This window comes from Gymnogyps californianus, chromosome 1 (assembly GCF_018139145.2).
Source record: "Gymnogyps californianus isolate 813 chromosome 1, ASM1813914v2, whole genome shotgun sequence".
Classification (NCBI taxonomy): Eukaryota; Metazoa; Chordata; class Aves; order Accipitriformes; family Cathartidae; genus Gymnogyps; species Gymnogyps californianus.
Genome location: NC_059471.1, coordinates 38541899 through 38566979, shown reverse-complemented (window position 1 = coordinate 38566979; position 25081 = coordinate 38541899).

The window sequence follows — 25081 nt, the reverse complement described above, 5'->3', positions numbered from 1 at the left end:
ATTTCTAAGTGAAACCTTAGGCTCAAAAAAGTTAAATGAGCTTGAACAAAAGATGGCTAAGCTTTTCTTGCCATTGACTGGCAAGTAACCTACATGATATTAACCTTCTGAAGCTAACTATTCACTCAAAATAGAATCAGAGATGAGGCATAATTATAATCAGTTATGGATCTGCAGCACTACTGAACAAAAACATCTTCCTAAGAGACTGAAATGTTTACTCTGTTTTAATAGGGAATGTTTTCTCTTTTCACACAAATTCTTTGATTAACAGAAGGTAGCATAAGCTTTTTCCAGTTTCACAGTAAGTAGAGCAGTGACGAAATCACACTGAAACTGTTTTCAAGAGCAACTGAGACACCTCAACTTTCATATTTTATCTAGGGAAAACCAAAAACCAAACAAAACCCCCAAGTCTGTCCAGTGTTAGTAAAAGTATTAATACACAGTTAATTAAAACACAAGTATTCTGAATCTTACATAAATAAATTTTAGGGGTAGATCCACAAAGAAAGTTTAGAATTATAATCCTGAATATTTCTACATATATATTTGTATAAAAGTGTTTAGCTCCTTAAATGAAATTTACAGCACTCAGGTGCCTGAGATACCTGTGTAACAGACGAGAAGGAAAAAAAGAGTGAGATTCATAGCTGTCATCACAGTGAGTAGTAGGACATCTAAGACAGACTACTGAAAACAATGAATATAAGGATGCATCTGAAGTTTTTTTCTGGCCTTCCCACTTTTTAGTTGCAGTCCAATAGTTGGTTTTAGGCATTTCAAAGCATGATCAAACTGAGGGTTTACAAAAATGGCTTCAGTGCCAGGAATTCACAAAGAAAGGGAGCCATTCCTAAAAAGAGTTGGAATTGCTCCCTGTTTCTCTTCAAGGTCCGGTGCCCTGGATGGTTCAGGATGCATCCATTTGATACTGCTGTTAGCATCCCTCCAAGGCTGGGACAGTGAATTCATTCTTTCCAGAATGAACACCTGGGAGCAGTGCAAGAAATGGTCCTGAGGCTACAGTTCAGATGCACCCATACTAGGTCTCATTCTCTTCCCAAAGCCTGTGAAAATAATAGTGACTTTTATTTCCCTTGGGAGGTAGGAAGGAAAGAGAGTTGAAGAGACACAAGCAAAGAACTTTCAACCTTGATTAAACTTAAATTTGATAATGGAGGCTACATATAAAGATGGTGTATAAGAGGTAAAGGACAGGAAAATCTAGACCATAGAGTCCTCCTTCTATTTCCTGATTTCTCACAATGTGCTTCCACCAAGTAACGTTTTCCAGAAACAAAGGGATAATTTTCTGTAGTGTCATAAACATTTTTTCTTTTTCTTTTTTTGTTTTTTTTTTTTTTTTTTTTTAGGAAAACTTCTGTAAATACTTATATACTCTGTAAAAACTTTACCTGAACCACTTAGGAGCTCTCATAAAATTCCAGTTTTCTTAAATATTACAGATGAAGCTTTGCGTTCCTATCTTCATCCATAACCCTTCTCATAAAATTTGCATTCCTAGGTATACTCCTCACAGAAACCACCATACTACAAAACTTTCCTCAAGAGTTCATTGTGTTGCTTCCGTCACTAATAGTGAATTTTATGTCTCTTGAAGTATTAATATGGGAATGTAAAGAACTTGAACATTTTTTTAAGAGTATGTTATGTGTAAATTGGTCATGTAACTTGACAGTGCATCAAAGGTCATTAAAACTAATGATCCTCTGAATGGCTTAAACAAAGCAAAGTTAACAAAACACTTTCCCAGCTTAGCTCTAGGTATTCAAAAATACTGATACAAATTATGAGAAGAACTTAAAAAATACAATATTTTTTAGTTACTGTTATTAACTCTTCTTATATTTGGAGTTACTGTTATTATCGTAACTTTATCTTTACATCTGTCTTCCGGTATATTTATCTTCTATTAGGAGAAGTCAAAAAACTTTTTCTTTAAAACTTGAGATCCATACTTGATCAAAAATTCAAGACAATAGGAGGCCTTGAGGATGTCACGGTTTAACCCCAGCTGGCAACTAAGCACCACACAGCCACTCGCTCACTCCCCCCATGGGATGGGGGAGAGAATCAGAAGAGTAAAAGCGAGAAAACTCGTGGGTTAAGATAAAGACAGGTTAATAGGTAAAGCAAAAGCCACGCATGCAAGCAAAACAAAACAAGGAATTCATTGACTACTTCCCATCGGCAGGCAGGTGTTCAGCCATCTCCAGGAAAGCAGGGCTCCATCACATGTAACAGTTACTTGGGAAGACAAACACCATCACTCCAAACGTCCACCCCCCCTTCCTCTTCTTCCCCCAGCTTTATATGCTGAGCATGATGTCATATGGTATGGAATACTCCTTTGGTCAGTTGGGGTCAGCTGTCCCAGCTGTGTCCCCTCCCAACCTCTTATGCACCCCCAGCCTCCTCGCTGGTGGGGTGGTGTGAGAAGCAGAAAAGGCCTTGACTCTGTGTAAACATTGCTCAGCAATAATGAAAACATCCCTTCATTATCAACACTGTTTCCAGCACAAATCCAAAACATAGCCCCATACTAGCTACTATGAAGAAAATTAACTCTACCCCAGCCAATACCAGCACGGAGGAAAACATCAATTGTTGCAGTACTTTCTAGCAGTTGACAGCACTGTCCTGTCATTCATTTAGTTGGCTTAATATTTTGCAATATTAAGTGTTCTTCTCTGGCTTTACAATTACAGTCGTAAAAGGCAATCAACCAATCAATCATTTGGAACAGATGAACATAGTATCAGCCACACTGTGCCAGACAACTATGCTAGTCTAGTGTAGTCTCATGTCTCTACAGTGACAGGTAGGTGATGCCTAAAGACAAATATCAGCTCAGGCAAGCCAATGACATAAGGAATCACGCCAATATCACACATGTAATGACTATGAATAATCTCCTAGACTTGGAGGTAAGAGGATCAGATGCTCATTGTAATAACAATTAGTGAATTTTTGCTCCAGTAACTTGTTCAATCACTAACCGAACACATTTAAGTTTTTAACAACCACAACTTCTTTTGCAGCCTGAGTATGCATTATGCAAAGAAAGACCTCTTTTTTTTTCCTTTCAACCAGACACTAGTTTCATTTAGTGCTCCAGTTATTAAGAAATCCCCTTCTCCATTTTCACCTTTCCCATTCCATTCACATTTTCATAAATCTCTGTCACACTCTACCCCCTCATTTTACTTTTTCCAGACTGAAAAGCCTTATTGTCTCATATTATAAAGACATATCACAGTTTTGATCATCATTGTTCTTCTTCCCCATACTTTTTCTAGTTCCAACAGATCTTTCTTAGGATAGGAATACTTCCTGTTCACTTATTTCTTTTTTTGACTGCTATTAAGAGTTTGTGTTTTCATTGAACTGTCCATTACAACCCCAAGATCTCATTCCTATATTCTAATGGTTAGCTCAGAGCACATCATTATGTGTGTAAATTTTGGATCGTTCATTTTCAAGTGCATGACTTTACTTTTATCTAAGCTGAACTTAATATGCCATTTTCTTGAAGAATGTTGCAAGGTCCTTTTGCAGTTCTTGAGACAGCACTTGCCTTTATTGCCTTGAGTAAGTTAGTAGCCAAGAAATCTTGTTGTCTTGCTCAGTCTCCTTACAGTATCACATACAAACAGCTTAAAGAGCACAGGCCACAACACAGTTCCTGGCCACAGTCCTCTGTTGCTGTGACCTCCCTCCTCTGTGAAAAATGAGCATTTATTTCTACTCCCTATTCATTCTCTTCTCAACAGTTCTCCCTTAATTTGAGGACTTTTCCTTGCATTCTGTGACTTATTACTGTTTTTAAGAGCCTTTGGTGAGGAACCTTGAAATATTTTCACCTTTAAAACATTTTTGAAGTACAGGTTGGAACAGGCAGAACAAGCAACAAAATGGATAAATTTGAAGCACTGGTGTACTCTGGAAGACTTCTATTAGGGGGCACATGGCTGTAGCATGTCATGACACTCTGTTGCTGCTTCTGACTGGCTTTTCTTCCTGCAGACCTTAACATGTAAATCAGTCTGGTGCACATCCAGGTCTTCTCAGCACCCACTCCTGTCTCAGCAGGATGTTGTTGCAGGATATACCTGGACATAAGAGCTAATCAGGACTTTGCAGTTCAGCAGCTTGGAATTTGCCTAAGAAGACGGAGACCTGCCTGCAGGACTAGAAACCAAACCTTAGATAGCTGCACTTACGTTGTTCGAACCACAGAAACCTCTGAAAGTGCCTGAGCTGGAAAGAAGGATTTGAAAGGAGAGGAAAACATGGTGGGCAAAAGGGAGATTTACTTTAAAGACTTATATTTCAGCTATTTCATCCAGGAATTCTGGATTCCTTTATTTAGAGTTACAGTGCTATAAATTTGTGCGTGTGTGTGTGTGTGTACTAATAGGACTTAACTTTAGAGACTGTAAGTTGTCAGAGAACTTAGAGCTGTAATGTCCTTCAGAGAACTTCAAGAAAAAGGGAAGAAATGTTCTGTTTCAAGCCCCTAGGAGACTCAGGGAACTGTGACAGCCATGTATACCATTAACCATTTCAACAGGATCTGAAAAAATGATCACCAGTGACAATCTTGAATGAGATATTTGCAATTATAGTATTCATACACTTAGCAATCATTTCCTGGAGCTCTGCTTTGATTTCACAATAGAAGATTGTGACTATTACATTGTTAATTAATTGACACTTTCTAATTTTGCTGTACCTCATTAGAAGAGACGTAGAAGCAAGCCCTAATGATTTTCTTAAATTTTGCCAGACAAATATATGTAAGGTAATTGATGCTCTTTGATCATGACTTAGCTTGATCCTTAACTGATCACAATTGAGACTAATTTGTTTTCTTGATTGAACAGCCTTCATTCCCAATGAAACTGTTTCAGTGAATTATACTGAACGCTTGAAATGTTGCAAAGAACCTAACTCAAATTAGATGGACTTCAAGTCAGAATTTATTTGCTTCATATGCCACTCAGAATAAATAGTTTTGTGCAAACTCAAGTTTCCAAGTTGAAAGTTATTGTTTTGTTTCTTCTTTTTTTTTTTCTTGTTTTTGTGTTTTCTGAAGCTATTGCAGAAATGAAGTTACTATTACAGAAATGTCTTTTTTTGTTTGTTTGTTTGTTTGTCTTGTTTTTCCTTTTAGGGTCCCTTGCCTTCTATTGGCTTCAGTTCTTTAGAGCCAGCTGCTGTTGTGACAACCTATTTGACTGATTTGTGAGTATGATGACTACTTAGGAACCCCAGCAGTTCAAATGAGAACTATATGGATTCACACAATTGTTCCAAGCAAGAAATACATACAAAATTTTCCCAGTTTGGAGAGCTCCACAAAAGCGTTCTATATTTATTAACTCATATTTTTAATCTATTTTTTTATTAAGATAACAGAGTAATAGGTAGTATTATAATAGCTACTGTTTAAACACTGCTACTACAGGACTACTGTATATTAATAAGCTTTTATGAGCAAATATGCAGGTGTAGCCACAAATAGGGTGAGTAATCAATTAGCTGAAAGTGTAAGGGCTCAGGTTTGTACACCTGAGTGAGTTTGGAAAATGTAGCTATAAATAGTGTTATCATAATGATAGGGAAGACACAGAAATGTTCACATTTTAGTCCCTGATCAATAAAGCATTTAAGTATGTGTGAATCTGTGAATTTATTTGGATGGGACTACTCATGCTTCAGGGTTAAATGCAGTACAGGACTGGGACCTGATGAGGGAAGTCACCAACTTTCAGTCAGCATCTCATTACAGCAGCAAAGTTTAGAGGCAAATTACGAAATGCATTCAGGTGTCTAAAGAGTAGATAAATGGGATTTTCAAAAGGTACCGCAGGATATATCTGAAAAAGGATACAGGGTCTGGTTAAGTGAAACATTAATGTTAATTTATGAACATAAATCCAAAATTACAAACCCAGAGTCTTACTTATTTGAAAAGTTATCCTTACAGGTTCCTAAAAAAATTGACACCTAAAAGTTCATCAAGAATTCAGCAATTTAACGGAGGTTAATCTGACCAAACGCAGACATCAATTTTGAGCTAGTCACTCTAGATACCCTTAACAGTAATTAGAAAGAAATAGGCACTTTTAGGATGGTTCTCTCTCCATGAGCAATACAGGGTGCCTATTCTGATCAAAATATTAAATAAAATGGAGGAAGAAATGTAATTCAATAATGTAAAACCATCTAAATATACATGAGATGAATCCCACAAGTTACATCAAACTTTTCAGGGAAGCCATACAACATTCTTCACCTTAGAAAGTTAGCAGCTTTTCTTCTGCCCACTGTTCTTTCCTGGGATGTTATTTGGAAACAGACAAGCTTTAGAGAAGATTTTCAGCAATTCAGCCACCTAGATGGAAGATCAATGAATGAGAATCAGTGAAGAGAAAGAAAAGTGATTTAACAGGCTAGAATGTATAAATGAGATCTAGAACTGAAAAGTGTTTTACTGCTGTTAAAATAAAGGAGAATAACAGCATATTAAAACAATACTTCCTTTAAGGAACAAGAACTTAGTAAGAATTATAAGCCTAGACATTGTTGGGACCATGAAATGAATATGGAAGAACCAAGAATAGTTCCTTCAGTTGTTTTAGGAAATACAGAACAAATAATTGCTGATATGGATCCTAAACAAGAAGTAGAAGACAAGATTCCATTAAAGCTGCTAGAGGAATGTCCTGGTTTCGGCTGGGACAGAATTAATTTTCTTCTTAGTAGCTGCTACAGTGCTGTGTTTTGGATTTAGTGTGAGAATGATGTTGATAACACTCCGATGTTTTAGTTGTTGCTAAGTAGCACTTATCTTCAGCCAAGGACTTTCCAGTTTCCCGTGCTCTGCCAGTAAGCAGGTGTGCAAGAAGCTGGGAGGCAGCAGAGCCGGGGCAGCTGACTTGAACTAGCCAAAGGGGTATTCCATACCATGGAACGTCATGCCCAGTATATAAACAGGGGGGAGTTGGCCGAGCGGCGCGGATCGCGGCTCGGGAACTAACTGGGCATCGGTCAACGAGTGGTGAGCAATTGCATTGTGCACCACTTGCTTTGTATAGTTTAATTCTTTTAGTATTGCTATTATCATATTATTATTATTATCATTATCATTGTTTTTCATTCCTTTCTGTCCTATTAAACTGTCTTTATCTCAACTCACGAGTTTTTTTTCCTGATTCTCTCCCCCATCCCAGGGGTGGGGGGGCAGTGAGTGAGCGGCTGCGTGGTGCTTAGCTGCCGGCTGGGGTTAAACCACGACAAGGAACAAGCAGTAAGAGAAGAGACTCCAGCAACCGGAATAGAAATTTGTAGTTTTCCTCCAAAATTTTTCTTCTGTAACTCTCAAGAGTTCCTTGCAGTCAAGGCAAAGCCCATCAGAATTACACTGGAAACTCTCCTGATGTCCTCTCCTCCCTTGACCTAGTGCTGACTCACTCTTCATTGTAGCTCAGTTTCATCCAGCAATGAAAATATGACAATTGAATGGTAAGAAGAAAAAGCTAACCGTTTTTTTCCTCTCCATGGGGGAAATGAATCAAGAATGTGTTAAGTTTATAACTCAGTTCTTTAGAGGGTATACTCTACATTAATGTCTCAAGCTGTGTTTTCTTAAAGGAAGGAGAGCTCTGACGTTTATTAGAACTCGTGGATTAAAAGAATGCAAATACCAACAATGATTTGTCTTCAAAAGGCCTAGGTACATTGATTGAAAGCAAATAAAACAAGGCTGTATTTAGTACTTCAAAAAGTTCTAAACACCCTCTTTACATAATCATTAAAGACTAGAAAGGTGCAACAGCTCTGTTCTTTGATATAAAGAGCTTTATTTCAATTCTTAGTAGATTTCAGGTAAGTAGATAGAACTTCGTTTACTTTTCTATGAGAGAAAATGAGATGTTTATACACAATTTACACCATGTACTTTCAGATTTACATCCTTTTCTGTTTTCTCAGAACCTTACTTGGAGGTGGAATATGTTTAAATAAAATAATTAAAACAATTAAAATAAAAATAGCCTTACTTGGACCACAAATAATAATAAGACTTATAAGAGAACTAACTTTTAAAGTACATCTGTCCCATTAAAACAGTCAAGATTGTTTTAGTTCATCAACACAAAAGAAAAATTTAATAGCCGTTTATTATAGCACTTGTTCCCATTTGGACCTGCCATTATATAATTAAATCTGTGCCTATATATATATTATATGACCGGAGTTTTTATTCCAGATAACAAAAGAAGCATCCTTAGATTTTCAGAGTGGGTGGTATACTTGTGCAAAGGAACAACCAAGAAATCTATGGATATATGCTATACACTTTTACAACTACAAAACAGAAGACAGAATATAAAGGACTACCTAGATACAAAGCTTATTCTGGTTTCAGAAGTGCAAACTCAAAATAGAAACAGCTAAGGTGAGTAGCATGTGGGTTTTGTCTTCAGTAATTTATCAACACATACAGGTAATATATCCGATGTTACCTTATCTAGACTGTCAAGGCTGTCTGCCAGACTGATTAATGTTTTCCTCTTTGATAATGTAGACCTTCACATTTTATGGGGTTTTTTTGGTCTTTGCTCTGTCTAGTTCTGAGTTGTCCCCACTTCTTCCTGATTTTTTTCCATGACCATCCACAACCTCACCACAACTTGGTTTTGATTGCCACATTCATGTTTTAGGACAATTCTCTGCATAGAAGTCTTGGCTCATGCATTATTCTCTTTTTGTCATGGGAACTTAACCAGTAGTTAAGAATTTCGGCACAGGGAAAAATGAGCCATGCCATACAGATACAACCTGTACTCTGTAGAGTTACTTAAAAGAGAGGACTGCATATTCCAGTTATTTACTCCCTAGCATATACCAAAATGGTGGACCTGGGAATCATTGCACTGGGTGGTGTTTGTGTGTGTATCCTTCTAGGCAGGAGGTGAAGAGTCTTGGTGTTCTCAGTATGCCCATGAAAAATAGTGGCACTTACCATTTGTGCCAAAGTCTCTTTGCTAAAGTACCTTGCGGTAGTAATCAGCTTTCAGTAACACCAAGCTCAAAATGCCTTCCCAGCTATATTGTAACTTTCTTTCTTATGACTGAGAGCAATTCTGAATATTTTTTTATGAAGCTGTGTAGACTAGAAAAGAAGCTGTGTGACTAGAAAAGAAATAAAGCAAAAGAACTGGTAGGACAAATTCCACTGGTCCTAAACCAGCACTATTGAACATATGAGCCCCTGAAGGTTACTGACAATCCTCACACCAGACTGATTTATTCTCGTAGAGATCTGTCTCTAGCTACCATGGTGATCAGCATTCAATCTGTGGCTTGTGTATCAGGAAACGACGGCTCTCTAACAGAAGCCAGAGAGAGCAGTAATGTCAGTAATGAGCTCCTGTGTTCTGGACTGCACAGTGGTTTTCTCAGTCCTTTGCTTTCTTCTGCTTCAGAGAAGACAATAGTTGTTATGATCCCAGGGACATGAGAGGAAGAGATCTGGGGAAAGAAAAGTGTGTAATTTAGAGAACAATATAGCAAAATGAGCATAGAGTTTTTCTCCTTTCCTTTCTCACCCCACAGAGCACTCTCCTATTTTTTCTCTCTGGTTGAGCTTCATTTTGTAACTGCCATATAGGACTCTGGACTATGAAATTGTTTTCAATATGTCCTTCCTTAACAAGGGGAAAAAAAGTGTGATCTTTGCATTAAAAATTTGGACATAGCCTGGTTGATAAAAGTTCAGATTGGCAAATTCTTCTTTTCAGTGATGTAGACCAATAGCCGTGTCTTAAAATTCCAAAACAAACAAACAAACCAGCTAGACCAGACAAATAGGTGTTTGTACAAATCATGGAACCAAACTTGATGTCTCAAATTTTTTAGGAAGAAAAGCTAATATAGACTCTTGGTAGTACCTCTTGTTCAAGAAAAAATTCCCACAGAAATATGAGAGAGAAAGAAGACAGAGGACCCCCCCCCAAAAAAAAAGTCTAATAATGTCTTAGAACTAACTGAAGAAAAAAATTTGAGTAAATGGAAATAGCTGAGCAGATACAGCAAGGAATGAAATTAATGGACAAAATTGAGAAAACGCAGAGATGGTTTTGTTTATTCTGAACCTATTCCATTTCCTCCTAGGGTGTAATCTAAAATATCATTTTCTTGTATATTAGTTCTTTGGAAACTAGTACTCTTACAATATACTGGGTAAGTTAGTAGAACTGAGATACTCCTGATTCCTGAGGTGGCTACTGGCTGTGTTGAAGCACCCACTTCATATAGTGAGACTCTAAAAATCAGCCTCTTGACAAGTTCATGAGAGAAGTTTCCAAAAGCCCAAACTCTCAGCTGGTATCTCTGGTGTTCATTGAAGGTGTTTGGATGATCTGATGTGCACCACAAGATAAGACAAATACATGAAACGGGAAAGCATAGCATTCACTCCCAACTGGGTAAAAAACCCCCACAAACAGCTCTTTACCAGTGCAGGTACCTAAAAGGGAAGAGGGAAACACTGACTGAGTTTAGGTAGATAACCCTATGAAATATTGATATGTCAGGGGGGGAAAAAATCCCATTCATTACACACACCACTCCCTGCTCTAGCAGTTATATTTGACTCAGCTTTACTGCACATTATTGTCAGCATAACTTTGAAGAGGAGCAGAAAGGCATAAAAAGGCAGGATACAGGAACTGAAATTCCACATGTAACTTCATCTGAAAGCATCTGCCTAACTTTAGGCAAGACACTTCTCCTTCATAAGATTACAGAGGCCTTTTGTGGAGAAACACTTTTAGTACCGTGGAACATAAAAGCAAGAGGTTAGTTTTCATAGAAGTAAATTCAGATTCGACCCAGCTGAATCTGAAATGGTGATCGCAAGATCTGGTTGTTCTTTCAAAGTTTAGGCACAATCTGCAGTGTAAGAGCAGAGTGCATTGTCATTTGCCACATGTTACTTTTCCTAGCTTCCTAGTCAAACTCTGATACAACTGCAGGATTCACTTACATAAATTGAAGATTTATTCTAGTAAATAATGTCTTTACAAGTAGACATAGAAAACATTCTGAGTGGGTTATCATGTCTCTCCATTTGAAATGTTATTGTATTTTGAATTTTATATTTATTGAAAAAAATGGAAAATATCGGAGTTTCTGAGCTTCATCACTCCTTAGTGGATGATGAGATCAAATCAAACATCACAGATGTCAATGGTAAAACTTCCCTCTAAGTTTAAGCAGTAAATTTCGTTCCATATTTTTCTTTCTCTTTTTTATGTGACATGTCAGATTCTTTAGGAAAGCACAATGGACACAAGGTGGAGCCAAAGACCCTTGAAACAAACTATTAATTACTGGGGCTTCCCCCCCCCTTTTTTAACTGAGACCTCTTTTGAAAGAGGCAAATGAGAATAAGCTCCAAATCCAGCATTTGAAGCAAGTTGTTAAAATAGCTAGAAGTGGAACCTAGCTGTTAATGTCTATAATTTAATCATAAGGGAGTTAATACATTTTAGTAATGGAAAAATTAAATATATTTGTCAGTCCATATTTTGTTTTTAAAGCACACATCCAAATTTAACAAGGTTATTTTTCTTTAAAACTCATAGTCAAAGAAAAATGTAAATTCCCAACGAGTTTTGGATGTTTTTCTAAAAAAAAAAAAAAAAAAGCTTGTCCTTTATTCTTATTTCACCAGGTTTTTGACTGATTGAGTATTTTACTGCTTGGAGTTTTGTTTTATTTTATCTCGTCTTTAATTATGATATGCGGAAGAAAAGGGAAATATAGTCTAGATTACATATATTATTTGGGTTTGTTGACACTAAGACACTTTGGAAAGCCAAGAGTAAAGTGAGAGGGAAATTAAAGCTCCTCTCATTCTAATGTGAAATGATTAATCTTTAATCCTCTGAATTGGGTTGATAAGGATTGTCATTACCACATGGAGTAAGCATATTTTATATCAACTCCTCTATGGTTTCAACGGCATGACTCACATCACACTGTATTTCACGTCCCGTGAAACTTGAGAATACTTATTTTCTCTTCTTTTCCTGACAGTACACTTGAAGGATCAGATGACTGATAATATTTCACAGCTGTCATCATCATCTAGTTCCACCCACATACACACGCCTTCATAAAACAAATGAAAGAGACTTTGGAAATTAGGGTCACACTCCTACTCATGTTAATAGCACCAGAATTTAGTTGATAAAAAGGACTGAGACTTCAAAAGTAGCCGTGCTAGAACTGAAACTGATGAATTACATATCTAAATTGTCTGTATTTTCCTTTTAGTTTTATAACAAAAACATTCAAATGTTCATGCAAAAAGAACTTTCCAAAAGCTGAGGTCTTCCTTGAGCTACAGCCTCAACACTTTTGCTGTTGGAGGCTCACCATGCTGCTGCTGAAAAGAGATGTAGGAAGATCTTGAAGCACACAAAACTAGACTCTTACTGGCAAAAACATTGTCAGAATTGTTAGTAACTATGTTTAGCTGTTAATATATAAATGGCCCATATTAAAAATGCTGAATTGAAAATTACATGCGTATTTAACTATATAGAAATATTGACACTCACATAGATTCAGTGTAAAACCAGCTGTGAATGAAATATTTACTGGTCTTTTCTGCAGGTAAAAAAAAAAAAGAAAAAAAGGAAACAAACAAACAAACCAAGAAAAGGATCCCCAAGGCTGACAGTGTGACAGAACAGAATAGGGAATACTTTCTTTCCCATAACTGCTATCACATGCTTGCACAGTGATGAATGAAGGTGTGTATCTTATCTCCTAGCTGCTTAAGAAAAATCATGTATAAGCAACAAGCATCTTCAAAACCATTGCAAAAAATGCTTGTTACATGCTACTGCTTCTCTGCTTTTCCATTAACAGTCCAATTCCCCTACAATCAACTTTCAGAATTTAAAAAAAAAAAAAAATTCTTTAGGAGGTTCTTTTTTTTTTTTTAATCTTAAAGATGGCTATATTCAAAGAAGGGACGTAGCTTAGTACAGAAATATGAAACTAACAGTAAAAGTGATAGAGGAAACTGGAAATTTACATTCCTCCCTTACTGTTTCTTGTCTATTTGTTTTTAATTTTTATCTCGTGAAAATGGAATTCACTGACTGCTACAGCTTATGTTTAGATCTGGGCAGTAGTTCTAAGCATAAAAGATAATATGCTGAAATATAACCAACTTAAATATCCTGAACTGGAACATTGAATTTCAGGACTGCAAACTGCCATTTGTTTTCAAAGCCATTCCTTTAAGGGGGGTGGGGAGAAACATGAAAGCTGTGTACGTGGAGGAAGAAAAACAGACACAAAATGCTGTGGCAGATTGTTGCAGTGAAAATAAATCCGACTTCTCAGCCACATTTAAAGTCAAGCTACCACAAAATTCTGAAAGGAATCATACAAGCCAAGAGCTGTATTAAGCACAGGGGCATAAAGTAGTTCAAGTATTAGAGTCAAGTGAAATCATTACATTCAGTCTCTACTTCAGCTCTGTAAGTGAAGGAAAGGACAATATATTATGACAAATTAACTTAATCTGACTGTGCTTTACAAAGTAAAAAGAAAATAAACACGAATAATAAAGCATTTACTGTCAAATTAATTGACAAAACTACTAAACACAGACTAAGCATCTGAAAGACAGCTTTTACAGGGTTTGTATCAAAGGAAAGGAAAGCTAGAAATATATACAGGAAATCCAAATTGCTTTTTTCCATATACTTAGGCCAACTGGGAATTACTGACCTGTTAGCCTCACCTCTGTGCCTGGGAAGATCATGGAACAGATCCTCCTAGAAGCTATGCTAAGGCACATGGAGGACAGGGAGGTGATTCAACACAGCCAGCATGGCTTCACCAAGGGCAAGTCCTGCCTGACCAATCTAGTGGGCTTCTATGATGGAGTGACTACACCAGTGGACAAGCGAAGAGCTACAGATGTCGTCTATCTGGACTTCTGTAAGGCCTTAGACACGGTCCCCCCACAACATCCTTCTCTCTAAATTGGAGAGAGAAGGATTTGCTGGCTGGACTATTTGGTGGATAAGGAATTGGCTGGATGGTTGCATCCAGAGAGCAGTGGTCAATGTCCAGATGGAGATCAGTGATGAGTAGTGTTCCTCAGGGGTCCGTATTGGGACCAGTACTGTTTAATATCTTCATCAATGACATAGACAGTGGGATTGAGTGCACTCTCAGCAAAGTTGCAGATGACATCAACCTGAGTGGTGCGGTTGACACACCTAAGGGACAGAATGCCATTCAAAGGGACCTGGATAAGCTTGAGAAGTGGGTTTATGTGAACCTCATGAGGTTCAACAAGGCCAAGTGCAAGGTCCTGCACCTGGGTCAGGGCAACTCCTGGTATCAATACAGGCTGAGGGATGAAGGGATTGAGAGCAGCCCTGCGGAGAAGGACTTGGGGGTGCTGGTGGATGAAAAACTGGACATGAGCCAGCAATGTGCACTCACAACCCAAAAAGCCAATCGTATCCTAGGCTGCATCAAAAGAAGCGTGGCCAGCAGGTTGAGAGAGGTGATTCTCCCCCTCTACTCTGCTCTTGTGAGACCCCACCTGGAGTACTGCATCCAGCTCTGGAGCCCCCAGCACAGGAAAGACATGGAGCTGTTGGAGCAGGTCCAGAGGAGGGCCACAAAAATGATCAGAGGGATGGAACACCTCTCCTGTGAGGAAAGGCCGAGAGAGTTGGGGTTGTTCAGCCTGGAGAAGAGAAGGCTCCAGGGAAACCTTATTGTGGCCTTTCAATACTTAAAGGGGGCTTCTAAGAAAGATGGGGACAGACCTTTTAATAGGGCCTGTAGCATCAGGACACGAAGTAATGATCTTAAACTAAAAGAGGGTAGATTCAGACTAGACATAAGGAAGGAATTTTTTACGATGAGGGTGGTGAAACACTGGAACATGTTACCCAGAGAGATTGTACATGCCCCATCCCTGGAAACATTCAAGGTTAGGTTGGACGGGGCCTTGAGCAAGCTGATCTAGTTGAAGATGTCCCTGCTCATCGCAGGGGAGTTGGAACTAGATGACCTTTAAAGGTCCCTTCCAACCCAAACTATTCTATGATTCTATGATTCTATGTTTCCATGATTCTATGAACTCTTTTCATATAAATGTGGAGTAAATCTCATTATGTCTTTACTTTTGATCATGTATGATCTTAAGTGTGCTCCCAAATTTGAGGTGTCTATCTAAAATAGCTTTGGCCACATTATATTATGGTGTGGTTGAACTCCCCTTTGTTTTGGATGCTTGCCAAGCTGTTATGCTCACCTCACCCATTGTTCACTCTCTTCTGATTTATGCGCCATCTATAGCCAGCAGTAGGACAGCCCTCATTTTTTTAAGGAATTTGTTCTCAGAAAGCTGATGGTCCTCAGTATGCTGTGTAACTAGGTTTTTGGATTTACCTTTAGTTCCTAAATTCTGGAAGAAAAGTAATTAGGGTTCATAGTGAAGGTAATTTATTTATACTAGAATGCACCGGAGAGCAAAAAAATGTACTTTAACTTCAATCTTTATTATTATTGTTTTTGTAAGTAGCTTATTAAAGATTCAAATAAAAATATCTCTTTAGAAAAACATCAAAATGCACATTAAAAAAAAAAGATTTAATGGAAACCAAGTATTTCAAGATGAGAATTAGATAAACGGTGATATATTTCAGCTAAAAATGAAAATATTCATCTGGGAAATGATAAAAAGATATTTTCTGTTTTGAAACAGTTTAATGAATTTATTAACTGTCTCAATTAATCCAAACTTATGTTATTTTCATAAATATTTTAATGAGATATTTCAGATATATTTTCTCAAAAATTTTGCCCAGTTCTAATTTGAATTGCTGAATATTTTCTTATTTTTTGCTAGCTTCAATAAAATATAGAAGAAAGCTTTTCTTGAAAAGAAATATGAATTTCAGTTTGCTTCCTCAATAATTTTGCTTGAATAAGAACCAGGCAAAATTGGGTAAGAATGCAAAATTCTCTTCATTGACTGCAATGTAAGACACATCTGCTTACCAGCCCTCAAGACACTATTAACACAACCTTCTTAAAAATATTGCTCGCAGAATAGATACAAAGCTGTGAGGCTTTTAGGTCCATAAGCAAAATCATAACTGACTAAGGATACGAAGTCTAATTCCACAGAGATCAGAAATATTGGAAACACCTTATACAGTAAAGGAAAGATTTTTAGCTTAAGAATGTTGTCTTGATGTGATACAGGTAACCTTGACAGTTAAGGAGCTAGGAAATAGATAATGAAAATTCTCGCTTTGAAGATAAATCAGTTCCAGTTTCTCAGAGTAGTGATTTAATATTCAGGTTTTGTAACTCTAATGGTTTCAAAGATGCTCCCTAAATGTCCTCATCAGTGCTTCCACTCCTTCTTGCCCCTGCAGATATTCAGCTGTGCTATGCCTTGCTGAATTGTCTGGTTCCTTTTTCTGACACTGAGAAAGAAATGAAAAAGGAAGGAAAAAAAAAAAAAAAGGAAGCAAAAAGGAGAAAAAGGTTGGCATAAGGACAAACAAAAGAAATGGACTTCTGTCCGAGGAGCCCTGAAATTCATCCTTTCTTTCAAAGCATTTCCTACTGCAAAAGACAAATTACAGTGAATAAACTTCAGCTCCTATTACACAAATGTTCCCTCTCAATGGAAAAAGATAAAATATGAAGACTCTGAGATCTATATGCACAAATGCATCTGTATTCATAGCTGCAAAAATACATGTAGAAACCTCACTAACTTGAATCTTGACCAAATAGCCTTAGGATTTAAACTTAAAAAACAACTTCCTTTGAAACAATACTCATGTCAGTAGAACCTGTGGCCTAGGAGGACCCCGACATTTTTATTATTCATCTTGAATGAGCTGGGGAAAATATACCAGACAGTCTTTCTCAGTTGAAATCTATTTAGCAACAATGCCAGCCTGATCCCATTTTAGTCGGGTAAAAGAGGTTACTATTAATATTCTAAGTTCTTGATCTCTTTATGTCTTACAGCAAGGAATTACAAAGGCTCTTAATGTATTCTGTGAAAATATCTTTCCTTTTTATGCATTTTAAAAATTACTGTCTTTGTTTTCAGTTAAAATTTTGTTTTTATATTTGAAGATAATAAATAAAAGTAAGTTCTTGTGCTCATTCACTGTCTCTGTGCAATCCTTCAATATTCATTTATTTGGTAAATATACATTTTTAAAAAAAAATTAAGAAACCAAAAAAAAAAAACCCACCACTTTTAAAAGCTTCTTATACTTAAGCTTTTTTATTTGTCCAGAAGCTACAGAATCCCAGAATAAATTACTACTATTGCTGAATCACACACAACACTGGTAAGAATTGGTCTGTTAAAATACCCAGTTTTGGAAACAATGTGTGGGATTCGTCTGCCCTTACCGTAAAGGTTTGAAAGTCAGAACTTTTCATCCTACCCTCCCTTTTAGTTAATGGATAGAAATCCCCTCCAGAGAGTAGTTTAACTCTTCCTAAGGAGGGCAAGGTTTCAGGTTAAATGAATCCTTGTTTGGAAATGTCTGTACCTTGCTGTTTGAGAGTAGAGGGATGCTTATGTGACCCTCTCACTTCAGATATCTAAGTTTTATACATATGCATATAGAACTAGGGAACCCTATCTAGAATTGCACAGCCAATATTCAATACACATTCAGTATAATCAAGAAAATACTGAAAGATCTGCAGCCTTTGATAAAAAAAATTAAAACGTATTCCAGAATGTATGTATGATACAGTGTTATTATATAAAAAGATTCTTCTTTCTCATGAAACAGTGTGTTAAATATTTGTTTGGATTCTTCACTAGTAGCAAACTGATCATATTTCTAACAACTGCTAAACACTTATTCATGTGATGCATTTTACTCCATGCATTTACTGTTGTCATTGATAACTATCGACTTTGTGAGGCAGCAGTTCACAATGCAGTCTGACAAAAACATTCTTTATAACATTCAGTTGTAACACAGCCTTCACAACCTGACTTCAAGGATCCTTCTAACAGCAGCTGCAGAGCAGGCGTGGAAGAGAAAATTACTGCGTAAACAGCAAATGCTATTAATCTCCTGTCAATGAACCACACAGAGAATCCAGTTGAAAAAGAATAATTGACTAGATGCTTGTGAGATTTATGATTAAGCCCATCCCCCCGTCCCTGGCACGTGCTGTTTTGTCAAGCTGCTCATAAGTTATGACGAATTAGAAACACCGTCTGCAAAAAGCTGTTCTCATGCAGTAGGATTGGTCATAAATAGTAAAAGAGCATATCCTCATCTCGGGTACACCATCCTGTGTCAATCTAACAATAACTCCCAACTTTGTACTTTAAATTGAGTCACATGCGTTATGTTTTACCTTTCAGAAGTAATAGATGAGTTTTCATTTAAAGTAATGACACTTAACAGAATATGGAGGGAAATGTACTGACTGCTGCCTTTAGAAACTAAATTTCATTTTATGCATTTCTTATAGAAAAACTTTGGGAGTTAAGTGGACCAGTGAATTGCTGGAAACTTTTTTTATTGCTTAAAAGTATTTATATATTTTCTGTGGAATAAAAACAAAATAATTATAAACCAATAATAAACAGCTTTATGCCGAGAGACATTACAATGATTTTATATTTTGCCAACATGATAGTGCTAGATGGGATTTTATTCAAAGGAGCTTAAGGAAGTTAGACATCTAATTGCCATTAAAATTCAGTAATAAATTCTCATTTGCTTATTTAAAAGTTGCTGCTGGTGTGTGTGTGTGTCTGTGTGTAAATATCTATAAAAATATAGATATAGATACATATGCATGTATGTACTTTTCAGTATCTATGTGTTTGTAATACAATGGGAAATGGGATGAATAATAGGGAATATGTTATCAGATATTTCAACAACATCCTCAGCTGAAAGAATTCCTAAGACATCTCTGCTTTGCTGAGGGACATCTTCAGTGGAATATTCTAACACTGTTCTACAACTTCCAGTTTTTGTTAATATTTCCCATTAAGACTGATAAGAAGATGGATACTTCCCTCTGTAGTACTATTACCCTGCCATATTCATCAATGGCTCTAATTTTTTCATTTTAACCTTTTCTACTGGTATTGAATTTTTTCCCAAATGATTATTTATTTTCTTTTTCTCTGATTTGCCCTTCTCCCAGTCTTAGAAAGGACTTCACGTTGTTTGGTTGAGAGTCTAAATGAATCTTCACTGAGGACAACAGAAGAGAAGTAAACTAAAGCTGGTTTCATATATGTGTGTGAACAAACTGAATGATTATTTGATTTATGGTTGGATGCTGTTGGCGTTGGAGTTTTGGAAGCCTTCAAGGAACTGAAGGACTATATTAAGAGTCAGCCTGCAATAATCACAGATCCTATAGCTTTTACCGTCAGAACTCTATTGTCTTCTTTCAGCATTGATGGAATGAATCTGCTCCACTGTTACTGTATAGTTCATCCTAGAATGTGAATGTAAATCTGTGTAAATGTCCAGTGGAGCAATCTCCCAGGAAGAAACACTGCAGCTCATCTAGGAACATGAGGGTAGTACAATGAGAAACCGAGCCAAAGAATTGCAGTTTTCCATAAGGGACACATATACAATGACTGAATGATGAGTCAATGACTCAACATCTGTTATTTTCCTGGAAGGTTTCTTACATCTTGATACACCATTGTCTTTTATACTTGGTTGTGAATGCTGCCAGAGTAGACAGTCCAATATGCGTAAGTAGGAAAAGCAGACCATACCTGGTTTTTATTTAGGGTTATTAAAATCAGCCAGGGCTGAATAAGTTGAAAGTGCCACTGGTGATCCCATCTAGCAGCACTGACAAATATTCCAAAATTTTTTAGTGGACTGTATAAAGTCCTAATAATCAAAATGTGAAGGAAATTTCATAAGATATGATGTAGCCCTTGTACTAAGATAGTTTCCCACTGGAATGCTTGCAGACATGGCCAGTGTGAACAAGAACTGTGTGAGAACACATAAAAATAAATTCTGCATCCCTGGACTGCCTTCATATGCCAAGGATTATGTCAATATTTACACTCCTTTCTGAGTTGCTGGTTACACTCCTGACTTCCTCAAGTCATTCTTTTCACAAAGTGCCATAGAGTAAAAGGATGAAAGGATAAAAGTTCTGCTTAGAGAAGTCATACAACCTGGGGGCAGAAGGCCCTTCAAATCCACACTCTGCACTCTGCAACCAAGTAAGCAACAGTCAGAATCAAACACTGTCAGTATTGGCAGCATTGCATTCTCCCTTACTCAAGTATCAATATGAAATAACGTCATTGGCTTCAGTATGCTCCCTCCAGATTTACAGTAGTGTCACTAGTAGGAGAAAGGAACCAAAATTTAGTTGTTGAAAGAGGGTATTTCTCTGGTTTTAAGGCCTTTTTTATTAAATTGTCTCTCCATAGGTCTGTTCTATCCCAGAATCTGATTCCAGTGAACCTTGTATTATTCACCCATTTCTAGCAAATGCATCATTTTAAAAATTTTTAAGAGTAAAAAAGTTTTTTCTTATGTTTAGATGGAATTTCCCACATTTAAGTTGTGTCCATTGCCTCATGTCCTTTTGCTGAGAAGTAATGAGAAGAGTCCATCTCTTTCTTTTTTTCATTTCCTTCCATCATGTGTTTATACACATTGATAAGATCACCTTGAGCCTGCTCTTCTCCAGGCTGAACAGTCCAAGCTCTCTCTGCCTCTCCCCGTAGGACAGATGCTCCAGTTCTTTAATAATCTTTGTTGCCTTTCACTGGACTTGCTCCAGTAACTCCTTATCTTTTTTATAATGGGGAGCCCAGAACTGGACACAGCACTCCTGATGTGGCCTCACCAGTGCTGAGTAGAGAGGAAGGATCATGTCCCTTGACCTGCTGGCAATAGTCTTCCCAATGCATTGCCAGGATGCCGTTGACCTTCTTTGCTGCAAGGGTACTTTGCTGTCTCATGGTCAGCTTGTTGTCCACCAAGCCACCAAATTCCTTCTCGGAAAAGTTATTTTCCATCTGGTCAGCCCCTGGCCTATGCTGGGACATAGGGTTATTCTTTTCCAGATGCAGAACCTGGCATCTTGGTCTCCTCCAAGCAGTCATCAGTCCTCAAAGAAGGTCCCTTTCCCCTCACAAAAGGATCAAGGAGAAGGCTACCTTGTCCCTTATGTCCTCGATCACCTTGTCCAGAACCATGCAGTCATGCTTGATGCTATCCAGGTCTCCCCAGGTAGTACCATTGGTGGCCACACGAAAGAGCAGCAGGGGATAATAGTCTGAGTGCCAGACAAACCTTGGCAGCATCTCTACAGCTTCCTGAAAGTGAGCTATGGGCAGCAGTAAACCTCCCTAGGTGACAGATCAGGTCAGCAGATGGAGACCTCTGTTGTTCTCCCCAGATAGTCTCCCACTGCTGTCACTCACTGTTTTCTCTTGGTTTTGCTGTGTGGCTCAGGGCCAGCTAGCTTGGATGCCTCATTGGTCAACACTCCCTGCTCCTCATCAGCTCTGAAGGCAGTCAATCTATTGTGTAACTGAAAATTTTGGGCTGTAACAGGAGCCTTCCTCCTGGTGTCTGTAGTCACCAGCTTCTAGCCTTTGCCATCAAAGGAATTTTCACTTTCCAACCTGACAGGCACAGACTCTCCTGCAATGGTGGGCGATTTGGGTTCTTGAAGCAGCAGGGTCTCAGAGAAGAACTGGTCGATCTCTTTCTCATTTTCTCTGATGATACACAGTCTGCTGTGTATCAGACTCCTCCACTTGGCAGCACAACTCCTCAACAGCTGCAGACCGACTGCAGGCTAGGAGATGAATCTTCCCTGGCCTCAGAGAGAGATCCCACAGCTTCCTGCAGCCTGAGACTTGCAGGGTTACATCCTCCTGAAGCTCCAAGTGGGTCAAGGCATCCAGCATTGCAGGAACAGTTGCTCCAGTGGCTTCTGGGGATCAAGTCTTATGGCATGTCTCCGTCATAGCTGAGGGTGTGTATGCTGCTCTCAGAAGGGTTGCTGGCCTCATCTTTGTACTCCTCTCCATGAACTGCTGCACAAATTGCTTCATCTGTTGGCTGCCTCTGTTAAATGCACTCAGCTCATTCATGCTTGCAGAAGTGACACCAACAAGCTATACGGTGCTCTGGCTGAAAATTCTAAAATTTGAAATTCTGAGGTTTAGATATTTTCAATGGAGTGCTTGGAAATAAACTTATCTCTTGAAATGAATTAACAGTACAAAATATTGTTGATTTTCCTACAATGAACCCCATGTCTTCTTCAGTCTTTTCTTCAAAGGGGTGATAATACCAGTTGATATGTGATCTAACCACAGGTGAAAGTGAATGAGTCTTCAAATGCTAAATTAAACAAAATGCTTTGTATACTGTGGTAGTTTTTTTAAAATGTTTTCAGTGTCTGGAGATTAAGTTAAACTAAATTGCATCACTTATCTGTCCAGGACGAAATGGGAGCACTGTCTCTTCCATGACTATTTGTTTTCCAGAGTGAATGGTGGCACATTCTTCCTACCAGCCTTCTCCTACAAGAAGCTACAACTATTTTTATAGACTATAACTCATGTTTGCTGAACTACATTTAAAGATAGGCAGGCAGCTGACAAAGAATGTGGTGGTTTTGTTCTGTTAATCTTTTCACAGCCTGTGAAGCATATAGTTTTATCTGTAAACAGTATAATTTAATGTAAAGAAAAGGGAAGAAAAGACTGGGTTTGGACTTTCTGTGAATGTGATGTGACTTAAATTAGATCAAATAATAATGTTTACAAAGGCAGTAGGTATCCTAAAATCATCCCTGATGTTCTCCCATCTGCTGCATTAAAGCAGGCTTTCATCCTCCCCAAGGCTGATTATTAAAGGAAGTAGAAATATTCCATATCATGATGAAGAAATGAAAAGATGTGTGTGTGACTAGTTCATCTATTTTTAAAATCTTCCTTCTGAACCTCCAATGTCCAGAACAAAGTTACGTGTTGCTGTAGATGATTTTTTTGAGATCTTTGCCTTGTATATTCCCAGAACTATCTGCATTGAAAGGCAGAAGTAACACTGTTTTTAATGCTGTGGGAAGTACAGTCAAAGGCCTGAGGAAACTTTCACCAGATATAACCTTACAAAAAAAAAAAAGATAAAATCGCTGATATATTCTACACAGAGTTCTGTAGGGAGATTTTGTGAGTCTGTGGTTACAGAATTTAGTTACAGAATTTGCTTTTAAATTTACCTCTTGTCATAGAGCTGTGCTCCAGGATGCTCACATTAAAATGATAGTTTAAGGTATATGGAAATAAATCTGAAATCCTGATGCAAACAAGAAAGATAGTAGACAGAATGTGTACATATCTGCCAGAGCATACTGTTACTCTGAAAAAAATTCATCAAAGAAACATGAGCAATGTAAAGTAGGCTAGTGTACTCCTGAATGCGAAAACTCACTCTGGGAACTGAAGCTATGGAAAGATCACAAAATTGAATGAATCTGATATTCAACAAATTAATTAATCAAGGGTACAGTGCTGACTTTTTCTCATCAAATTCAATAAAATCTTGTAATTCCAAAATGTATCTGGAGATACTGCACAATTCAAGTATATTTTGGAAGCAGGCAGCACAACTTTAAAAAGTCACCCTGTCAGGTAAGTCCAGCACACTGCAGCTTCAAAAGCAGCTTCCCAAGTAACAAGCTATAAGACAAGAGGAAATGTCCTCCAGTTGCACCAGGGGAGGTTTAGATTGGATATTGGGAAAAAATTTCTTCACTGGAAGGTTTATCAAGCACTGGAACAGGCTTCCCAGGGAAGTGGTTGAGTCACCATCCCTGGAGGTGTTTAAAAGATGTGTAGATGTGGTGCTTAGAGACATGGTTTAGTGGTGGACCTTGCAGTGTTAGGTTTGCAGTTGGACTCGATGATCTTAAAGGTCTTTTCCAACCTAAAAGATTCTATGATTCTACTATTCTATGAGAGGTGCCTTTCCCTCCAAAAGGCAGGGTATGCCTGCATGAAATGTGTCACACTTGCCCAGCTGCACCTTCAACTCAGTCAATCCTGGATGTGTTCACCCTGTTAGCTGTCCTGTGATGCTGTCACGAAACCGGCTCAGCATAAGCCAGGAGAGCTGGCAAATCTTGGTTGTTTCAACATGGTGCCACATAAATGCGGATAAGACATTTGTGGACACCAGCTGATGCATCCACATGGCCCTTCGCTTTTCTATGTGGATTTTTCACCTCAGTGAAGATTAGCTCAAGGATCTCTGTGCTCCATAGGCATGTCAGTGTCAATGACTTTCCTCCATTTTATCCTCACTGTATTTCACTAGAGAAAAAAAAAATGATCTGCTCTGTGTTTTATGCAAGTTCTCATGCTTACTATTATTCCACATATTTGACACTGGACTCACGCAGTCACACTGCACATCGCTGCAACCTACTCTTTCAATCATTGCACATCTTTGTAACCTACTATTTCAATCCTTAAAAAAAACTCTTAAGGATATATATTGGATTTATGTGGCAAGATTTTGATGGGGGGAGGCTGCAGGGGTGGTTTCTGTGAGAAGAGGCCAGGGGATGCCCCTGCACTGGACAGAGACAGTTCCAGCCGGCTCCAAGATGGACCTACTGCTGGCCAAAGCTGAATCAATCAGCGATGTTGTTGGCACCTCTGTGAAAACATGTTTAAGAAAGGGTAAAAAACTCTGTGCAGCAGCTGGGAGAGAGGAATCAGAGAAAATGTGAGAGAAAGAACCCTGTGGACATGATGGTCAGAGAAGAAGGAGGGGGAGGAGATGCTCTAGGCACCAGAGCAGAGATTCCCCTGCAGCCTGTGAAGGACCACAGTGAAGCAGATATCCACCTTGCAGCTCATGGAGGACCCCATGGTGGAGCAGGTGGATGTGCCCTGAAGGAA